At 46.4% G+C, this 18364-nt stretch overlaps 1 protein-coding gene across 1 annotated transcript in view; it reads right to left on the bottom strand.

The window, feature by feature from the left end:
• Positions 1 to 18364, bottom strand: part of PLCB1 (phospholipase C beta 1) — a 593106-nt gene that overhangs the window by 209491 nt on the left and 365251 nt on the right. The gene's annotated exons all lie outside the window — the stretch shown is intronic.

Raw genomic sequence — 18364 nt, 5'->3', positions numbered from 1 at the left:
ACTCCAATCAGCAGCTGTTGGAAATAAACTTTCCTCAGGCTCACATGCTGTGGAGGAGGGGGAGGGGTCTAGCTGCTTCGTTTGCCTGGGCATGGAGCCAGGGCTGGGGCCAGGGGGTGCTCCCTCCTCTGCAGCCTGCTTGGGCATGGAGCCAGGGCTGGGGCCGGGAGGACATTCTTCAGCGTTCGGAAGCAGATAAGCAGACCCCGGCTGCGGTGAGAGCGGGCAAGACACAACAGATATTGGAACACTGCTATCATGTCTCTCCTAGTCCTTCTTTTCATTCGGAATCAGATGGGTCTGTTGATCACGTACCTGGCTCCTTGCTGCGTGACTATAGCCCTACCTGAGCTACTAGAGGTGCTTGCTGGGGTGGCGGTTGAGACTCCCAGACTTCTGGTCTTGGGGGATTTCAACTTGCCATCGGCCGGCTTGTCATCAACGGTGGTTCAGGAGTTCCAGGCCTCCATGACGGCCTTGGACCTGATTCAAGTAACTGATGGCCCTACACACATTGGGGGAGGCGCACTAGACTTGATTTTTATCTCGGGTCAGTGGGTTAATGATCTGGAATTAAAAGATATAGTGACGGAACTGGTGTCATGGTCAGATCATTTTCTCCTTCGCCTAGACTTTCGGACCACCACCCACCACCGCAGGGAGACGGAGCCAATGCGTTGGTTCCGTCCCAGGCGCCTGATGGACCCGGAGAGGTTCCGGACGGAGCTTGGGCCGTTTCCTGAGGATCTGGCCCACGGCACGACTGAAGAACTAGTTGCGGCCTGGGAACGGGCCGCGGCTGGGGCTTTGGACCGTGTCGTGCCTTTGCGGCCTCTGACCCGGCGTAGATCTCAATTGGCTCCCTGGTTTTCCGAGGAGCTGAGAGAGATGAAACGCCAGAGAAGACGCCTAGAGAGCACTTGGAGGTCTAGCCGTTCCGAGGCTGATCGGACACTAGTGAGGTCTTTTACTAAGACCTACCTAGTGGCAATGAGGGAGGCGAAACGTTCTTACGTTTCCACCCTCATTGCATCGGCAGATAACCGCCCGGCCGCCTTGTTTCGGGTGACCCGTTCCCTCCTTCATCAGGAGGGACGGGATGACCCTTTGCAAGGACGTGCTGAGGAGTTTAACGGTTATCTATACAATAAAATCGTTCAGCTTCGAGATAGTTTGGACCAAGATTGCGATGATCCAACCGAGATGACGGAGATGCGTCTTGTTGAGGTTATTTGGGATGAGTTTGATTCTGTGGCTCCCGAGGACGTGGACAGGTTGCTGGGGAGGTTACATGCAACTACATGTTTACTGGATCCGTGCCCTTCCTGGTTAGTGCTGGCTGCTCAGGAAGTGACACGAGGCTGGCTCCAGGGGATTATAAATGCTTCTTTGTTGGAAGGGGTTTTCCCCGCCGCCTTGAAAGAGGCGATGGTGAGACCCCTCCTTAAGAAGCCTTCCCTGGACCCAGCTATTTTGGGGAATTACCGGCCAGTTTCCAACCTTCGCTTTGTGGCGAAGGTTGTAGAGAGTGTGGTTGCATGGCAGTTTCCTCGGCACCTGGATGAAGCTGTCTATCTAGACCCGTTCCAGTTTGGCTTCCGACCCGGTTATAGCACGGAGACGGCTTTGGTCGCGTTGGTGGATGACCTCTGGAGGGCCAGGGATAGGGGTTGCTCCTCTGCCTTGGTCCTATTAGATCTCTCAGCGGCTTTTGATACCATCGACCATGGTATCCTGCTGACTGGTCACAGACGGTGTTGACAGGGGGGCAGAGGTCGTCTGCGAGGCGCCTCACTTGTGGGGTGCCTCAGGGGTCGATTCTCTTGCCTACCCTGTTCAACATCTATATGAAGCCGCTGGGCGAAGTCATCAGTGGTTTCGGGGTGAGTTATCATCTGTACACTGACGATACTCAGCTGTACTTTTCCACCCCGGACCATCCCAATGAAGCTATCGAAGTGCTGTCCCGGTGCCTGGAAGCCGTACGGGTCTGGATGGGGAGAAACAGACTCAAGCTCAATCCCTCCAAGACGGAGTGGCTGTGGATGCCGGCATCCCGATACAGTCAGCTGCACCCGCAGCTGACTGTTGGGGGCGAGTTAGTGGCCCCAAAGGAGGTGGTTCGCAACTTGGGCGTCCTCTTGGATGGACGGCTGCCCTTTGATGAACATCTGGCGGCCGTCTCCAGGAGGGCCTTTTACCAAGTTCGCTTGGTCCGCCAGTTGCGTCCCTTCCTTGACCGGGATGCCTTATGCACAGTCACTCACGCTCTGGTTACGTCTCGGTTGGATTATTGCAATGTTCTCTACATGGGGCTGTCCTTGAGGTGCACCTGGAGGCTACAGTTAGTCCAGAATGCGGCTGCGCGAGTAGTAACGGGAGCCGCTCGTGGCTCCCATGTAACATCACTGCTCCGTAGTCTGCACTGGCTTCCTGTGGTCTTTCGGGTGCGCTTCAAGATTTTGGTTACCACCTTTAAAGCGCTCCATGGCTTAGGACCCGGGTACTTACGAGACCGCCTGCTGTTACCTTATGCCTCCCACCGACCGGTACGCTCTCACAGAGAGGGTCTCCTCAGGGTGCCGTCCGCCAAACAATGTCGGCTGGCGGCCCCCAGGAGTAGGGCCTTCTCTGTTGGAGCATCGACGCTCTGGAATGAACTTCCCCCTGGCCTACGCCAAGTGCCTGATCTTCGGACCTTTCGCCGTGAGCTAAAAACATACTTATTTATTCAAGCTGGACTGGCATAATGGTTTTTTAACATTTTAATTGGGTTTTATTGTTGTGGGGTTTTAAATTTTTTAAATTTTAAATTTAAATTTTTAAACATTGGCCTTTTTGTAATATGCTTTATTTTAAAATTTGATTTTAATTGTATATATATTGTGTTTTATTTTGGCTGTACACCGTCCTGAGTCCTTCGGGAGAAGGGCGGTGTAAAAATTTAATAAATAAATAAATAAATAAAAATTAAACTAGACATACCCAGTTCCTGCAACCGTTGTTCATATGTTTTAGCCTCCAGTCCCCTAATCATCTTTGCTGCTCTTCTTGGCACTCTTTCTACAGTCTCAACAGCTTTCACGCATCATGGTGACCAAAATTGGATGCAGTATTCCAAGTGTGGTCTTACCAAGGCATTATAAAATGGTATTAACACTTAACGTGATCTTGATTCTGCAGTTGGCTTTTTTGGCAGCTGATACACACTGCTGGTTCATATTTAAATAGTTGTCCACTAGAACTCCAAGATCCCTCTCACAGTTACTAATATTGAGCAAGGTAGCACATATATTGTACCTGTGTATTTCTGCACTTTATTTCTGGCCACACTCAGTATAACCTTATCCGTGGTATAAGGGGATGAAACAGACCCCGTCTTTTTGTACATTATCAGGGAGTAAATGTTTATAAAAAAATATGGAAAATCTATAATGTTTGACTAATTATGTGACATTAAGTTCTTGGTAAGATACATTGGAAGTGGTTTGCCCTTGCCTCCTTCCTAAGGTTGAAAGAGAGTGATTTTGAACCCAGAATGACACCAAATACTTTTAAATAGAAAGTCTAAACTCAGGCATTAACATTTACATTTTTAAGGAAGAATGAAAAAGTAGTTAAGTATCAAATAGACACATGCAAAGAAAGAAATAATAAATACAGGCAAACCAATAGATGAAAACGATTATTATTTGTCAGAACGATAGAGTCATGGAACTAAACCTTCCTCCCTTGATATGTTAAGAATAAAACTCTCACAAGGTCCATCAGTGTGACTATGGAAATTTGGGTAGCTCAATATATTTAAAGAGTACCAGATTGGGAAAAAAGGAAGAGGGAGGAAATTCCAAAGACGAAGGGTTCACAGTGAAGGAAGTTTTAGTGGCAAGTTTCCCAGAGTCATTTAGGCTTCAATCAAATAAACAAATAAATAAAGTAAAGCTCCTTGTTTCTTATTGTTACAAGACATAGGCGGTCTATTATCTTGGATTTCTATGATTTCAAAAGCAAAAGAAACAAGGTAATCCTTTTATTGTTAGGTTCTTATCAAAGCTATGGCTCATCCAACATTTTATCCTGTCTTGTCTTACTTTTTCACTTTCCAAAATAACCAACTGCTTCTTTCACATTGCAATGTTAGAAGAATTAATAATATGTTTTAATTCTCCTTGTGACACTAAATGCTACAAAGATTGAACATAAAAAAAGGTTACACCTCAAAATACTTTTGGTGTAAAAACAGAGCATTCCTCACACATTTAGAATTCACATTCTAATGATAATAATTGGATTTGTTTTTAGACAAAGCACGAACATCACTTCATTTGAAATGCAGCCTCCCTCTCTGCTCTGTAATTCTGTCTGTTTTGAAAAACTGGAGGACGGTTTTTCTTTGCTTGCTTCCATCCTCATACCCTCATTTGTTTCTTGATTTATTTTTTACTGTCAAACATTACAGTCCTACATTGATATATATTAATTAGAACTAAGAAAACTCCTGTTAATACACTTCATCTAAGCAAAATGGAGAACAGAGGATTAAACATTTGATTATATAGATTTGATAGCTTGTAAATATCTCAAGTACACAATTCCCACTACTATCCCTGAGTGGTCATTTATTCACTGCCAAGATAGACGATCATCATCATTCAAAGGAAGGACTCAGCACCCTTAAAGACATGCCAAGAATTGTATATATTTTGAACCTGCAGATGCACATTTAGAACAGTGACAGTGACTTGAAATACAATATGGTATGGGAAAGATTGTTTGGGCAGCCTCCAGTATTTTTATTCCCTCTACCATCCTGGACAAAGTTAACTTGGAAATGTGCCTTTCTTACAGTTTTTCACCTTAAACCATGTTTGGCTACCCCGATAGCCCTGATTCTTGAAGGTCTGGTTCCTTTCTCCTCTTAGTGACAGTTAGCTCTTCATATTTTTGTGTCTAGTAGCAATTCCTTTTCTCCATCAGAAATGCTGGACAAATGAAGAAATTCTAGAAGTGATGTGTTCATATATCTCTAGCTTTCTTTCAAAGTAGAAAATTCTGGAATCCCTTCAAGAGAAACTCAATACAGGAAACCAGAGGTGGAATCCTGTATGTAAACATATTCTCCAGAGTTCTTAGTAGCTTTCCTTGTAGTATAAACTCCCATTTTACTTCCATTTTTAAATTTTCTTTTTAAAACATGCCTATTCAGTTGTAATCCTACTTTTAATTGGCTCCAGCAAGTTTCCCAGGATTTGGATATCTAATATCCCAAACAATGTTTGGGAAATATTTTCTTATATTATCTTCATTTAGGTTTCACTCACATTTTTTTTAAAAAAAAAAACAGTGCTCTATACTGTCAGAATCTGGGGCTTCAGGAATTCCAATAAAATACAGTAGATCTATTTTCCCCCTCTTTCATGCTTGCTCCCCGTTCACCAAAATTGTATGCTTGATGTGGCAGAAGCAAGATGTGATGTTCGTCCATCGTGTTCGAAGAGGACCTTGATGTTTAACAGATTCTGGGCTGTCCACGATGTGTCCGCAGGTGGCTGGTAAGGCCTATACGGGCATGAAATGTTCTGCCACATGTCGGGCAGACACGTGTAGGTACCGTTGTTGCAGCATTTGCAGCTCTGGCTTTGCGGAGAGCTCGCTTCTCTTGTGCTATGGTTGTTCTTCTATCCTCAGATGTCTGACAGCCTCGGTGGATCAGCGTGCACCACGTCGACCGATCTTGTGCCAGGGTTTCCCAGGAGGTGGTGTCAATATCCAGGGACTTGAAGGAGGCTTTCAACATGTCTTTGTATCGCTTCCTTTGTCCCCCGTGTGATTGCTTTCCTTGAGACAGCTCACCATAGAGGAGCTGTTTAGGGATGTGATGGTCTGGCATTCTTGCAACATGGCCTGCCCAGCATGTCTGGGCTTTCATCAGCAGGGTGTGAACTGATGGCAGGCCTGCTCTGGAGAGGACTTCTGTGTCTGGCACCTTGTCCTGCCACTAGATCCTCAGAATTCTAGAGAGGCAGGTCATGTGGAAGTGGTTCAATTGCTTAGTGTGACTCCTGTATACAGTCCAAGTCTCACTGGCACACATCAGGGTAGTTAGCACTACTGCTCGGTAGACTTTGAGCTTTGTAGCAAAGCTCATTCCATGGCGGTCTAACATGTTGGTCAGTAGTCTGCCAAATGCAGAGCTTGCCTTGGCGATTCTGCAGTTGACCTCAATGTCAATTGTCACTGCACGGAAGAGGGGGCAGAACCAAGATTCTGAAGTACAACCTTCTTTTTAAGCATTTCAGTGTTGCAGGCAATATGAGGTGTGTCATTCTAAACAGAAGTTTCCTTAAAGATACAAAATATTTACTTGATAGAACACTTGAGACATCTGTTGAAAAGTATGGATGCTTTTGCAGATTACCTGTGACTTCGAAAAAGATTACTTGCCTAAAGAATGTTAGTATTTTTGTAATGCCTAAGCAAGGTCTCCTTCCCCTTCATTTATTTCCCTGATCAGTTGATGTGGTACCTATTTCACTTGTCTTTTCGCCATCCAGTTTTATAGTCCCCCTGTTGTTTTTATTTCCCTTCCCAATGCAATTGCTCCTTCCTCTTACCTCCTATTTTCTTCCTTTTTTCCTGTATTTGCTGGAGTGCACAAATGTGTTCAAATATTGCATCTGGGAGATGTAATCATTGTTATATGCTGATGGAGGAGTCACCTAATTTTATAAATGAGATAATTTATACACACACAGAAAGACAGATACACAGATGCAAAACCCAGGGGAAGAGGGGAATTGCCACAAATGATTTCGGTGTGAATTGGAAATGTTAACACTAACAAGGTGGTAAAGCTGGATTGCACAGAATTTTTCTCTGTATGGATATGTAGAGAAAGGATTGCCCTAAATTTGCCATACTCCTTTGTGTAAAATGCAGGCTCATTTTCCTTTGAATAAGGTTGGTAAAGACGTCCATGGGAAAAAGAACATCTCATGAAAAGCAGTTTGCTGCATTTATCCTTAAAGACATTCCATACAATTGCACAGACTTTGAACGTGCTGACACATTTAGAAACAGGATGACTGTAACTGCCTAGAAATACAATTCAGCATAGATAAAATTGAATAGACAGCATCGCTTATGTGCTCAGTCTGCCATCCTGGCTAAGGACCTATCATTAACTTTGAGTCTCTTGCAAATTTGCCCTTGTTATGGTTATTTGTTAACTTTGAGCCCTTTGTTTACTTTAAACCATGGTTGGACACTTAGCTACTCCAGATTCTTGTGACCTTATATGAATACTTCAGTTCAGACGGCCAAAACTTTATAGGAGACTGAAACTCCAGAACAGAAGAAATTGTAAGACTGAAAAAGAGAGAAAAAAAAGAGCTGGAAACAATTTACAACTGACAAGAGGGGAAAAAAGAGAGGGTGGAATTATTTGAAAGTTTCTGTTTAAATAGCTTGCCCTACGGCGGTGAAATACACCCCTCCCCCAGGATTATCTAGATCCATAGTTTCATGAATGTAAAATGCCTAGAACTACAGAGCCATCTTTTAAAAAATTGCAAAATCTGATGGCTGGCTAAGGTCTGACACGCACTTGAGAAATGTTGATCAGGATATTTTGCAAAAGACTTTAGAAAGCAATGACTTTCTTAAATGTCCCATGGGTTTATTCAGCACTTGTCCTATGTGTTCTGCAAATACTGTTCTGCATTTTCTCATCATTTTCAAAGTTTTCTTAAGATTGTTAGCCTCAGGCTACCATAAAAGCAAGCCAAACAATGTGCGAGAAAAACTGCCTAATGATAGTTAATTGCAAACAGGGCAAAATGTCAAGCCACTACAAAATAGTCTGAGAGATATGCCACCATTAAGTCCAGTCAAAATAAATATAGTTGAATGAATATCGGAAGGTGACACATACCTATGGCATGGTTCTCACATAGCATTTCTCCTGAGAGAAACAATTTTCGGTTTGCATTTATTACAAGGTGAAGTGTGTTCATGCACAACAAACCAGATATACATATTTTTTAAAAAGACCTATACTTTTAATGCATTGAATACAGCAGTGAATTGGATTGTTCAGATTTCTGCAAGTTGATGTAAAGAAAAGAGCCAATTATTCATTAATCAAGGTTAAGTGCTGAAAATAACAGCTAGATGTTTAACATAAAACTATTGCCTTTAGCACCTTTCTGTGTCTAGAATTCTGATTGGAAGACTGTCCTTCCTTGTAGATCAGGGCTGTGAACATAGCTCTTTAGATTTAGTTAAGCTCTGATTCTTTGGGTTATTTTACACTATACAGCTTTCTTTTTGCTTCTCTATTGCTCATCTATACAGTTTTTCTTTTGCTTATCTATTACCTATAACTCACAATTTTTAAGTGAGTTCAGAGGGTTCTTTGTTTTCTTAGCCCCAAATAGTAGCTACCAACTGTGAAATGACTTTGATTCACTACAAAAGCAGAAAATGGACAGATATAGTACCAACTTTGGTTGGAAAGAAGCCAGGGGTGATCAAGTCTTCATTCCATACCATAACAAAAAATGCTTCAATAGTTGTTGGCAAAATATTTCAGAGAAGCCAATTACAGATTAATAGGCAGATCAACAGACACATGGAGATAAACCATATTTACACACCATTCAAAAGAGACAATAAAAAGCTACAGAAACAGAAAGACCAGAAGACATTCTCTTCAGCAGCCAACACCCAGATAAGCGAGGATTAACACCAGTCAATCAAACAGAAAACAATACTCCAATCAAGGAACTACCCAGGAAAACACACATCCCCACCAATACTGACAGGGCAAGCTATTGTGTACAAACAGGGAACAAATTTCACACTCACTAGCACTGAAGATGTTACCTAGTTGGATAATGAAAAGTCTGCAAGCAAATAATCAAACTCTGAGAGCACCAAGGACTCCACAATATATTTATGGCTGATAGACTGCACTGCCCACCTGATTTCACCAGCAAAGTATATATTAGATTGTAGAGCATTATGTTTCAACTCATTTTGCCAGCAACTATACTGGCATCTTCAAAGACAGAATTTCAATTTCTTCAAAACAGACTAATTTGAAATCTACTCAGACGAAGAACCAATCAGGAATCAGCTTTCTTGAACCCTTGTATCATGGGCCAATCAGAAGTCAGGTTGCCAGGTTATAATACTACAATTCAGTGAGTTCCTGTTCAGTAGTCTGAGAATTGCCAAGTACACTATGAAGTGGCTCATTCTGCTTCTGAAAATCCTGGCAGAATGTCAGATACCAGAAAACTGTTCCACTACCTTTCAGCTAGAAAGATCATCACTGCTTGACTGATACCAGCCATGAAAGCCTGCTCCAGTGTATGAGAGACTGTAATTGTTGATGACCTGAAAGAGATATTCAGCCTTTCTTAATCCAAGGTTGATTAAATGTACTTCTCTCAGTTCCCAGTATTCTTAATAAAGATCTTTATATCATATATAATTTGAAAGTGCCTTCTTTCTCTCCATTTTTTATTTCCTTACTTTATCAATGGAAAGGCCATCAAATTAACTATTGTCTTCTTTATTCCCTCTCCTTCCTTGTTCTTGTTTAAACTGTCATTGCCTTCATTCCTAGAATTAATAACCTCTTTTCTTCTCTATTATACTGTTCAGAGCCTCTATTACTAAGCCCAAGAAAACAAAATCTGTTTATCACTTTCCTATCTTTGCCTTTAAGTAGCATTCAGGCTAACATTCCATTCCATTTTCTTAACTTCTTTTTTTTTTTTACTTTCTAATTCAGGTAAGCAGTAGATATATATGGCACACTGGAGGCCAGTTTTAATATCATGGCAAAGAATTAGCAAGTTAAGAGTAGTCAGATAGGCACCTGGTTATTCCTAGGTTTCTCCTTACAGCCAAAGGGATAGATATAATGGCGGAAGGATGAGCCACGGTGGCACAGTGATTAGAGTACAGTACTGCAAGCTACTTCTGCTGACTGCCAACGGCCTGCAGTTTGGCAGTTCAAATCTCACCAGGCTCAAGGCTGACTCAGCCTTCCATCCTTCCAAGGTAAATGAGAACCCAGATTGTTGGGGGCAATATTCTGACTCTGTAAGCCACTTAGAGAGGGCTGTAAAAGCATTGTGAAGTGGTATATAAGACTAAGTGCTATTACTATGAGGAAAGTTTGCTGAACTAAGTTGAAAGCAAACCGGGAGGTTTTAGTTTGGTGGAAGAATAGCAAACATTGCTATATAAACAGTAATTTACTGCAAATTGCTATCAGGCACTTCCAATATTATCGCATGCAGAAAAAGTGGGAATGGAGAGCAAAGGAAGCTCCACTTACACATATATCATCTGAAAGCAATCTAAGCATATAAAGGAACCCTAAGAAAATAAAAATTGATATTATGTTGCTGCAGCTTAGCACTTTCTTGGGAAATGTGCCAGTCTGCCCCCAAAATAATAAAACGGAACTAAGGGATTTTAGGAAACTACAACCAAAATGGTTGGCGAACTGGTCTTAGGGCAGCCATTCTCTAAGAATGCCTATAGCCTGTTCTCAAAATATATCCACCAACCCAAATGGTTGGTGAATCATCCTATTTCCTGTTCCTATAACTCCAACACATTTCTACTTACAAATATATTCTGTCCTTTTTCCAAGTTAATTTGCATTTTTATTATCCATCTTTTTATTATCTAAACAATATGTACTAATTAAATGCTTACATTTTACTATGCATTTTCTCCGAAGCACATTTTGCTAACAATATTTTTTTTCTCAAGATACGCAGTACACAAAAATGCATACACGCACACAATATATGTATATATACACAAACAGTTTTTGAACTTGGAAAAAAACAAGAGAAAAGAGATTTGAATCAAGAAAAATATCAGAACATTTGGGAACTGAAAACGTAAAACAAATCCTTTTAATTTATTTCTTTAATTCCTTCCGATTTATTTATTTTTTTTTATTAAAAAAGTTTTACAACAATTAAATTTTTCCCCCTCCCCCCCTCCCTCCTAAACCCCCCCCCCCCGGACTTCCCGGAGCAAACACAAGGTATAGTTCCTTAAACAAAAAAGTCATACATTAAACTTTTTAAAATCTAACACAATTATAATCTTTCTCTCTCACATAACCTGACTTCTTCCATTAAAATCAAAAATCAAAAATCCTTCATTCAAAAGCAATCCGAAATTTCTTAATCCGATATCTATTTTGAATATAATCAATCCAGTTCTTCCGATTTATTTATAGAAAGAAAATAAACCAATTTGATTTCCAAACAACACATTTCAAACATAATAAAGCCGCATACTCACTCATTTTTTTCCGCTTCTTGTGCTGTTTGCATGCTATAGATTATGCTGTTCTTATTAACTCTAGCAACGAATTATGTAGTGTAATGCCCCTCTGAACCAATGGATTTCAAGGTTTGCTACTTCATGAATACAGTTCTCTCATTCATGATGTGCATCATACTTTATCCTTTAAGACACCTGCCTCAGTATAGATGAAAATATTTTTTCATAGAAAAAGACAGCCCCTAAATGATCCATGGTCTTCGAGGCACGTGACCCAAATTGGAACCGATTGGTGAAAGTTATTTTTTCTCACTTATTTGGTTTTGCTGGAGGGGAGGAGAGGGGAGGAAGGACCTATAGCTTAGGGATGGAAAAATGCATTGCAGAAACACACACAAGACATTTCCATGGAAAAGAGTTTTAGGCAAAAGCTCGACATGAATCCCCCAGATGTTTGAGGGGGCTAGGAATTTTAGTTCAGCAACATCTGGAGGACCACAAGTTCCCTACCACTTGGAGTAACTCTTGTCAGGCAGAGTAGATAACCCTCTTGGTAAAACTTGATTTAGACTTGCCTGCAACTGTGCGCAGGCATCGATGCATACCTATGTTGTAAATGAGTTGATGGGTAAGCATAAGTTGCAGATGGCGGTAGATGGGCTGATACATATACCTCCCAAATCTCAACTATGCATTGTGTGGAGATGCACGTCCTGCATGCTGATTGGTGGGTCTGATTTTTTGTTGGGAGGAAGGTGAAGCACATTCCAACAAAGTTAACATTAGCAGAAGTATAAAGGCAACAGCTATGCAACTCTCTCCGAACAACAGATGCATACGTTCCCTGTTGTGCAATGACGCAGAAGTCTAACCCAAGCTTAAGCAATTATAGCGCTATTTTTGTTATTGTAGCAATCGCCAGAACGAAAGAGAAACCCTGCTTTGAATTGTTTAAGGATTTATATGTTATTCACTTAGCGCCAAAGAATTGAGGCCTTTGAACACTGGTGCTGGAGAAGACTCCTGCGAGTCCCTTGGACTGCAAGGCGATCAAACTAGTCAGTCCTAGAGGAGATCAACCCTGACTGCTCTTTAGAAGGCCAGATCCTGAAGAAGAAACTCAAATATTTTGGCTACCTAATGAGAAGGAAGGACTCACTGGAGAAGAGCCTAATGCTGGGAAAGATTGAGGGCAAAAGAAGAAAGGGACGATAGAGAATGAGGTGGCTGGATAGAGCACTGAAGCAGTGGGCATGAGCTTGAATGGACTCTGAGGGATGGTAGAGGACAGGAAGACCTGGAGGAACAATGTCCATGGGGCCGCAATGGGTCAGACAGGACTTCGCAACTAAAAACAACAAAATGTTGTTTTTGTAACTGTTTTGTAACTGTTTTGTAACTGTAAATGTTGTAACAATCCTGAATTGTTAACTGACAGCCAATCCAATACTATATTCGGAAGTATATGTATATATGTGTAAGCAAATAGTTCACCATCATATTTTGTACAGCTGAAACCTCCATAACATAGAATAATATATTATAGCATTATAGTAATCTAATCATGTTGGGACGCAGTAGCTCAGGGGCTAGGACGTTGAGCTTGTCGATCGAAAGGTCGGCAGCTCGATGGTTCGAAAACCTAGTGCTGCCATGTAACAGGGTGAGCTCCCGTTCCTTGTCCCAGCTTCTGCCAACCTAGCAGTTTCGAAAACATGTAAAAATGCAAGTAGAAAAAATAGGGACCACCTCTGGTGGGAAGATAACAGTGTTCCGTGTGCCTTTGGCATTGAGTCATGCCGGCCACATGACCACAGAGACATCTTCGGACAGCGCTGGCTCTTCGGCTTTGAAACAGAGATGACCACCGCCCCCTAGAGTCGGCAACGACTAGCACATATGTGTGAGGGGAACCTTTATCTTTACCTTAATCTAATCATAGACATTGAAAACATCACAATGGCTGTGATACAGTTACATATTTTTTTCAGGGAGATAGTCCCTTGTACAACAATTATATTTTCAATTACCAGACATTAGGATAGCTGATTAATAAATCTATCTTTTCAAGCTTCAGTTTCAGTCTACTGATCCAGAGCATTCAAGTATTAGGCAAGAACAGGCATGGTGTTCTGTTTCCCTTCCCCCAATACTCCCAGCAAAGAGTCCGTCAGAGGCCTTCCTTTTTTTTCCCTTTTATTTACATAGATACATGTCCTGGCCACGTCTACCCACGGGCCTGCCAAGTTTCTGGAGATAACGAGGAAATTATAGATAAGGCCAGAATTACTCACGAATATATTCTTCCCTCCATGAATTAGCTTGCGCCAAATTCATTGCTTTGTCCGAGACAAAAAACCAGGAAGTCCCGCCTCCTATTTATAGTCTCTGCAGATGTCACTGCATGACAATTATGACTTGGCTTTGTCCCAACTCTTCCGCTGCTGCGCACGCCGATCAAGCCTTCGTAATCTTGCGTCCCTCCAAAACTGTTCTTGGGGCGTTGCCAAATCAGAAGAAGGCCCGGGAGAATCAGGCCTTGCCGGCCCCTCCCTTTGAGTGGGTGCCAGGGAGGGAGAGGGCTCAAGAGAAGCAGGGCTTGCCAGGTCTTCTCCCTCATTTTCTGAATCATCCGAGTCCAGGAGTCTGGGTCCAGGAACCTGGGTCACAACACTATCCCTCACCGCAGGGCCCTACCCCCGGGGCTGACGATCGGGATGCGGTCGGGCTGGGTTCTGCTCATGGAAGGCCTGCACCAGGTCAGGGCATGAACGTCGGAGGCATCTACCCAGGAGAAATCAGTCCCGTATCCCTTCCACGCGATCAAATATTGAAACGACCCTTTAGCCAGCGAGAGTCTCGTCGCTGTGGACTTCGTATTCCTCCGACCCGTCCTCGGCGACAGTGACGGTGCTGTTGGGCACCGAAGGGGACTCGGTGTGGCCTCAGGAACCAGAAGGGACCGGTGAAAACGGGTGGATCCGCATGGATCGTGGCAGGGTCAGTCGGTAGGCTACCGGGTTGATGACTGCCTCGACAGGGAACGGGCCGATGAATCGGTGGTCCAACTTCTTTACCGGCGGTCGGACGGGAGGTGTTTGGTGGAGAGCCACACCGGTCTCCAACTGCCAGCGGGGCGTTGCCCGTCGGGAGCGGTCAGCGGACCGTTTGTAGTCCTCCTTTGCCCGATTCAGCTGCTGGCGTACCAACTGTTGGACCGCATGCAATTCCGTCAGGAAGGTCTGCGTTCGGGAACAGGAGAGTCCGGTGGTGCCAGAGGAAGAGCCGCGGATGGTACCCCACATTGGCAAAGAACGGGTCATCTGAGTAGAGGTGTGCTGAGAGTTGTTAAAAGCAAACTCCGCCAGGGACAGGTAGTCGGCCCAGTTGTCCTGTTGCTGGTTGATGAAGCAACGGAGATACTGTTCCAGTATACCGATGACCTTCTCTGTACCCCGCCGGTCTCCGGATGGTGCGATGACAGACATACCTGCACCTCCAACGCGCCATCAGGCTCTTCCAGAAGCGGGCTGTGAACTGAACTCCAGCGGTCCGAAACCACCCTGTCCGGTAGACCATGGAGGCGGAAGATGTGCTGCAGAAAGAGACGGGCGTTTTGCGGCTGTGGGCAGTCCGCGGCATGGGATGAAGTGTGCCATCTTGGTGAGCATGTCCACCACCACCAGCACCGTGGTGAACCCAGAGGACGGCGGCAGGTCTGTCAGGAAATCCATAGAGATCGCCCCAGGGTCTGTCGGGTGTCGGCAAGGGCTGGAGGAGCCGGGAGGGGCCCCGTGGCGGTCTTGGCTTGCCGGCACGGCACGCAGGATGTCACGTAGGCATGTATATCATGCCGCACTGGGCCACCAAAAGGTCCGTGTCACCAGGTGGAGGGTCTTGAAGAACCCAAAATGTCCTGCTGCAGGGTTGTCGTGGCACTGGGTCATGACGAGGGCTCGGAGTGGTCCTGTGGGCACATATAATCGCCCAAACTTGAGTAAGTCCTCCTCCAAGGTCCAAGGAGACGTGGGGCCCACCTCCGCTCTCCTTTGCTGCGACCAGGCGTCCTGGCGCTGCGCCTCGCACCTGGGCCCGCAAGTCCACTGGCTCCGTGCTGCGCCAAGGCTTCTGCCGGCAGCACTGTCCGTGGAGGAAGGGGTCCTTGGCGCAGAGGTACTCTGGCTTGCGGACAGGGCATCCGCCCTCCGGTTGTGACCGCTGGGAATGTAGGTCACGCGGAAGTTGAACCGGGCAAAACAACGACCACGGATCTGCCGCTGGTTCAACTTCCGAGCTGTGGTGAGGTGCTCGAGATTCCGATGGTCCGTTCGGACCTCCACCTGATGTCGGGCCCCCTCAGATGGTGTCGCCAAGCCTCGAATGCAGCCTTGATAGCCAGCAACTCTTTTCCCAGATAGTGTAGTTGCGCTCGGAAGGGTTGAGTTTCCGGGAGTAGTAAGCGCAGGAAAAGTGTGCCACCATTCGCCGGAGCCTGTAGCAGCACCGCTCCCAGAGCCACATTGACGCGTCCGTTTCCACCACAAAAGGCCGGAGCGGGTCGGGATGCCTCAGGACGGGTTCCGTGACGAAGGCTTTCTTGAGGGCTGTGAATGCTTCTTGCTGCGGGGACCCCACCGAATGCAACCTTCTTCCTGAGGAGCTGGGTAAGTGGAGCTGTCAGTGTGGCGAAGCCGGGATGAAGGTCCGGTAGTAGTTGGCGAAGCCCAGTAGGCGCTGAACATCCTTCACCCGACGAGGGCTTCCCAGCTACACAAAGCTTCTACTTTACATGGGTCCATGGCTATGCCCTCGGGCGAGATGATATGCCGAGGAATTCTATGGAAGTCCGGAAGAAGACGCATTTCTCCAGCTTCGCATTGAGTTGTTGCTCCATAGCGTTGCAGAACCAGACTGACGTGTCGAAGGTGGCTTTCCTGGACCGGAGTAAATCAGGATGTCGTCAGGTAGATAACCACGAACCGATCCAACATGTCTCGAACACGCTGCTCATGAAGTGCTGAAAACGGCGGGAGCATTGGTCAACCCAAATGGCATGACAGTGTATTCGTAGTGTCCGTATCGGGTGCCGAATGCCGCCTTCCATTCGCCTCCTTCTCGTATCCGCACCAGGTTGTAGGCCCCGGAGATCGAGCTTGGTGAAGATCGTGGCCTCCCGCAACCTTTCCAGTAGCTCCGGGATGAGCGGCAGGGGGTAGCGATTCCGCACCGTAATGGCGTTTAGCCGGCGGTAATCACAGCATAGGCGCAAGTCCCCTGTCTTCTTCTTCACAAAGAGGACCGGGGCCGAGAGAGGGGACTTTGAAGGCCGGATGAACCCTCGGGCCAGGTTTTTGTCCAGGAAGTCCCTGAGGGCGGCCAACTCGGGCTCCGACATGGAATACAGGCGTCCCACAGGCAGTGGTGCGTTGGGCAGAAGGTCCACGGGCAATCGAGGGGCCGGCGGGGGTAGTCGGCCCGCCTCCTTCTCGCTGAACACGTCGGCGAAGTCCGCCAGCTCAGGAGGCAAGGTGATGGCAGCGGTGGGGACGTTCTGGCCGGCACAGGTGTGGCGGATGTGATCGACGCACTGCAGACTCGGGAAAGAGATGGCGTTCCGCGACCAGGCCACCTGAGGATCGTGGGTCCGGAGCCAGGCCAACCCAAGGACCAAGGAAAATGAAGGTCCACCGTGACATAAAACTGGATCGCCTCATGGTCCCCAATAGCCAGGCGCAAAGGCTGGGTGGCGAATTTAATGGGGCCGGACACCAGTTCTCGCCCATCAATTGTCTCTACCGCATCGGAGGGTCCACCGGAACCACGGGGACCGCAAACTGGGTCACAAAGGCCTGGTCCATAAAGTTTGTTGTGGCCCCTGAGTCCACCAGCGCATGCGCCTGGAGCCCGTCCGACTGGTTCCCCAACCATATCCGTGTGTCCAGAATCAGATGCCGAGGGGGCCCAGAGTCTACTTCCGCAACGTCCAGTGGGGGCTTAGTACGTGCCCGACCTAGGGTTTCCCCGAGGTCGGGCCTGCTCCGTTTCCCGATTGGTCACGCTGTGATTCGGGGAGCGGCGTCGTGCCCCACCGCTTTCTGGGGCAAGAAGCGGCGAAGTGGCGGGCTCCCCACAGTACAGGCACAATCCCCTTGGCGCCCGGTTCCGCCTCCTGGGCTGTTAGGCGAGGTCTGGCCGCTCCCAACTCCATGGGCTCTTCCGCAGCGGTTACAAAACGTGGGGCGACCCTGGGTGCTGGTGGTGCAGGAAGTGGGGTGCAGATGTCGACGGAGGGTCCCGGGGTGCGACGGGACGGTCGCCGTTGCAGACGGGCATCGAGGCGGAGACAAAGGGCACCAAGTTGTCGAGGGTCCGCGGCGCCCACGCGGGCCAGCTCGTCTTGCAATTCCTCTGAGAGTCCCTCCTGAACGCTGGCCCACCAGCGCTGCATCATTCCAGTCAGAGTCCTGGCACAAAAGACGAAATTCGCGATGTACTCCTGCAGGCGTTTCCCTTGACGGAGTTCCTTAAGGCGCCTGGTTGCCGTCAGCATTCGAACGGGTCCTCATACATGGTGCGAGGTGCTGCCAAAACGCTGTTGGTCCGCCAGCAGGGGCTGTCCTGGAGCAAGAGGGCGTGGCCCATCGAGCAGCCGAGCCGGAAAGAAGGTTAATCACGAAGGCCACCTTAGCCCGGTCGCCTGGGAAATCCTCTGGCCTCATAGCCATGTAGAGCTGGCACTGTCCCAAGAAGGTCGGGAACATCTCAGGCTGCCCAGAAAACTTATCCGCACGGTTATCGGGCACTGCGGCGAGGAGGAGGTGGGAGGATGGGGGCTGCAGGCACATTCCTGGCAGCAAGTTGGCCTGCCAAGTGAGCCACTTGCTGCTGGAGCTGTTGATTAGCCGCGTGTAGCTGCTCTAACTGCAGCTGTACCTGCTCCTCATCCATCTTAGGTCGAAGTTGTTTTAGTCAGGTCTTGGACAAAATGTTCTGTTTCCTTCCCCAATACTCCCAGCAAAGAGTCCGTCAGAGGCCTTCC

This window comes from Ahaetulla prasina, chromosome 1 (assembly GCF_028640845.1).
Source record: "Ahaetulla prasina isolate Xishuangbanna chromosome 1, ASM2864084v1, whole genome shotgun sequence".
In the NCBI taxonomy this organism is placed as follows: domain Eukaryota; kingdom Metazoa; phylum Chordata; class Lepidosauria; order Squamata; family Colubridae; genus Ahaetulla; species Ahaetulla prasina.
Note: the sequence above shows the minus strand (reverse complement) of the source record. Positions and strands in the feature narration are given on the sequence as shown.